The 4,531-nt window shown below is 40.9% G+C and overlaps 1 non-coding gene across 1 annotated transcript; it reads right to left on the minus strand.

Moving 5' to 3' along the window:
- Window positions 1–3,841: 3,841 nt before the first annotated feature.
- Window positions 3,842–3,950, minus strand: LOC131244793 (small nucleolar RNA R71). Its single transcript, XR_009170568.1, has one exon. It is a non-coding gene; the product is annotated as a small nucleolar RNA R71 (small nucleolar RNA).
- Window positions 3,951–4,531: the final 581 nt, after the last annotated feature.

A 4,531-nucleotide genomic window follows, 5' to 3' on the forward strand; every position in this document is an offset into this window, starting at 1 on the left:
GTTTCTCTCTTGTACTGACCCCCTTTTACGTAAATAGCTATGGAAAGCCTCTTGATTCTTTCAGGTATTATCTTCCCATCACTTCTCATTTACTTATTTTGTCCCATGTGCATTGCATGCTTATTTCTTTTACATTGAGGACAATGTAGATTTTTGGTTGGGGGTGGGAGATTAGGAAACCTAATCAGTATTTTCTTAGTCTTGAGCAGAAATTGTGAAAATTTTTAAATTTTTCTAGAATTTCATATGAATTCGAAGCGATTTTGACGGCCTTCTTGCACTTAGAATTTCAAGATGCGTGATGTTTGTTGAGGTTCAAATATTGCATATCAGACCCAGTTACTGCCTGGATTTACAAGCATGATGCCGCTTAATGGCCTGATTTAATCATATTTGTGATGCAGGGCGTATTCACGAGCATGGACTGAAAAAGGGTAGTAAAAGCATGGATTTGACGCTCCGAGAGCACCAAGGCAAGGAACGGACTCCAGGGGACCAAGATTGATGAAATTACACGCCAGGGATCCAAGAAAAGCGAGAAATTGAAGCTCAAGGGGCCTGAAAAGTGTCCAGAATGCAAGATCATAGGGTTCCCACCATCTGATCAGTTCAAAACTCCATACGTAGTCTGAGGACCATAAATGAACCGTACACGTAAAATTTCAGCTCCTGGATCACTGTGAAAGTGGCCCAACGGACAGATCAGCCCACAAATTACTGATCTGGGGCCCACCTGATCGCTGGATACACCTCATCTTCGGTCTCAACGCCTTAAAACATATGAAGAACCAGACGGACGGTGCAGATTCCTCGAAAAAATTCATACGTGGACCCCATATGAGATGAGTGTGCATGGTGTACATGTGCACTGGCCGTGCACAACAACACAAAGCCCGGTCAAACGGTCCATTGACCGAGCTCTCCCTCTCCAACTCGACTTCATTCCTGCGGCAGAAGCAGAGGCTGCGGGTGAATTTTGTGGCCCACCACCGTGATGCAGTGAGATGATCCGGACTGTCCATGAGATTCGTATGGCCTATGCCACTAAGGCCTAGGTGGCAAAATGCGAAGAAACAGTAATGATAGGATTCCAGCCGTTCAAACATAGAACGAACGGTAGCAAGAAAGATTCTCTGGGCCGCACCAAAACTGATCCAAACAAACCCATACTCGACTGAAATTGTTAAGGGAATCTGGTGGACGGTTTGGATTTCTCAAGCGACAAGGTAAGTGGGTCCCACCGAGAGTCCAGCGTCTAAAATCCGGGCTCTGTTTACGCAGCCCGCGCACGACCGTAAAAACTGGAGCTTGTGGGGTATACTGTGATCTCTATCACTGTCGGATTGCCGATCCAAACCGGCCAAAATCCTTATAAGTGGGTCTTTTCCCCAACCAAGAAGAAAAAAAACGGAATTTAGGACGTTCCGCCATCTCAAAATCCATTCAAACGCAACTGTTTTGCGTTCGTATGCAAGCTGGCTGCGTAAAAAACGGGTTCCGCAACCTATTCCGTTCGGGACTCGTCAGCAGCTCTGGGAGGAGGCTGTTCATCTTTAAAAGGAGGTCTCGGTTTGGAGAAAAGGGGGGGAGATAAAAGAAAAGAACAGAAAATAGGGAGTTTTGGGGCTGCTGTGGAGAACGTGGGAAGGAAAACGGATTGGCTGCCGAACGTGGAGCAGTTGCTGCTGCTGTGCACGATCAGGGATTGAAGGAGCTTGGGCAGACGGCTGGAGATCTGACAGGAGAGAGAGAAAGACAGGGAGAGAAGAAAGAAGGTTTTTTCTTTGTTTTTCTTTTTATTATGCTTTTCTTCTCAAATTTCTGATGAGATCTAGCCCATCCATGCGTGGCTAATCCTCTTAGCTAGGGCTAAGAGGTGAAGCTTGTAGCGAGATGGGAGAACCTACTTTATGCCTTTAATTTAAATTTCTAAACTGAAGTTGATATAGTTGATTATTAAAGGAATATTTTTCTTAGTTTTTAATGGCATATTGTGACTGAAATTACAATGGGCGTGCAATGGCTTTGAATATTCCTTTCCTTTTTATGTTTATGAAGTCAGGAACCTCTGTTGTTCATCATTGTCCCATGGGCATGGTAGGATGACAGTACCTTCCTGACCTTCATGGCATGTTGATTGATTGATAATTAGATTAATTCTGTTGTTTGCTTTGTCTCCTGGGCATGGTTTGGTGATGGAATCCACTCTAATTCATACACCTTTCATCTCTTGAAACCTATATCAATGGCAGTTCAGTAAATTTTCATAATTTGTGATAGTGGCATACGATCTCCCTGATCTCTACAAGTGGATCCTCTGAATCCCTAGTTTTCGTCCTCTGAATTCCTTAAAGTTTTAAATAATTATTCCACAATTATTTCCTAAATTCTATTTGGTTTAGATCACATCTTAGTCTAGTTCTAGTTCTACTTGGTTTCAGATAACGTACAGGTATCAGTCCCTGTGGATTCGACCTCGGTCTTACCGAGTTTATTACTACATCACAACCCTGCACTTGGGGTGTGAACAAGTTTTTGGCGCCGTTGCCGGGGACTGATAGTTACGATTTTCTGAAATTAATTAGTTTTAGAATTAGGATAAGATTAGGATTTTATTAACTTTAGTTTTAGATTTTTTCTATTTGATTTTTAGAACTAACTTGTTTCCTGTTTTGTAGGATCCTGACATAAAATCTCTAAATTGGTAATTCTTTCCTAAATTCTCTACTTTTTCTTTTTATAGAATTAGGGTTTAGATCTTAGAAACTTTCTAATTCTAGTATCCTCTGTTCTGTAGGAAATAGGTTATTTTTAGAATTTAGGTTATTTAGAAATTGACTTTCTATTTTGGTTCTATTAACTTTCTAATTCTAACACTTTTTGAATCTAATTCTGTTTCTTAATTTATTTTTAGGATTTTTGTTTAGAAACTAACCTTCCTATTTTGTAGGCCTTTAAGATAGAAATCTCTATTTTGGTACACTCCTTCCCTACTCTCTATTTTTCAATTTTCTTGTAGTAATTTACTTTTTAGTTTAGGCTTTCCTAGTTTACTTTAGAAATTTCCGTTTTTCTTTAAAGAATACTTTCTTTTAGAAATTACTTTACTGTTATTTTTCTTTTAAAGTATCGTTTCTCTCCTTTATAGAATCTAACTTATTTTTGTTTTATTTTGCAGGTCCTTAACTTAGGAGCTTCAATTTGGTAATCCCTTTCCAATTCTCCCTCTCTTTCTAGATTTTCCTTCTTAGGATTAGGTTTTTTCGAGGGCTGCGAGTGTTTCATGCCCAAGTGGGCCCGTGACAACACTCGACGTCTCTTGACTGAAGGAGGAGTGGTTGAGGGGTTGACTATCCATCGCAGGATTAGACACCGCTCGAAATCCCCTGAGTTAACTGAGGTTATGGCTGAAGACCAACCTCCTCTACTTCCACCCAGGGTGGAGGATAACCATGATGAGAATGAGGTGCAACAGGCACCCCCGCCTCGTACTTTACGAGATTTTCTACAACCGGCGGGAGTGAGTACGCCCTCATGCATGATTTTTCCTGAAAACACAGGACAAATGGACATCAAGCCAGGAGTTATCCAACTCCTTCCCAAATTTCATGGACTTGAATCAGAGAGTCCATATTTGCATTTGAAAGAGTTCGATGAAATTATAGCTACATTATGTTTTCCTAATGTATCTGAGGATACAATTAGGCTGAAACTCTTTCCTTTTTCCTTAAAAGAGAAAGCTAAGACGTGGTTACATTCACTGCGTCCTAGATCCATTGGCACATGGAACGATATGCAGAGGGAATTCATAAAAAAATTCTTCCCACATCATAAAACGATTACCCTCAGAAAAGCGATCATGAACTTTGCCCAAAAGGAAGATGAAACATTCTTTCAATGTTGGGAAAGGTTCAAAGATTTGGTCCCGGTTCATGCCCACAACACGGATTTGAAACGTGGCGCATTACAAATTTTTTCTATGATGGACTGACATCTTCCATGCGCCAAATGGTCGAGACAATGTGTAATGGAGAGTTCATTAATAAAGACATCGACGAGGTATGGGACTACCTCGATAGTTTGGCTGAAAAAACACAATCTTGGGACTATTACCCAAAGTCGAACACCACGTCTAGGCCAACTCAATCAAAGGAGAAAGGTGGATTATATCTCTTGAAAGAAGAGGATGATCTCAAGTGTAAAGTGACTACGCTCATAAGGAAAGTTGAGGCCATGGAAGGAAAGAAGGATAAGGTCAATGAAATTGTTTTCGGCGGCATCTGTGATTGCAACATTCACACAACTGAAAACTGTCCTACAATACCTGCCTTTCGAGGAGTGTTGAATGAACAAGCCAATGCCGTAAATAACTATCAAAGACCTTTTACTGGACCTAACTCCAACACATACAATCCTGGCTGGAAAAATCATCCAAACTTCAGTTGGAGAAATGGACAAACGGCGACTCCTCCAGGTTTCTTCAATCAAAATCCAAATCAAGTGAAACCTCAAGAGGAACCGGTTCAAAATC

This window comes from Magnolia sinica, chromosome 4, assembly GCF_029962835.1.
Source record: "Magnolia sinica isolate HGM2019 chromosome 4, MsV1, whole genome shotgun sequence".
NCBI classification, from domain to species: Eukaryota; Viridiplantae; Streptophyta; class Magnoliopsida; order Magnoliales; family Magnoliaceae; genus Magnolia; species Magnolia sinica.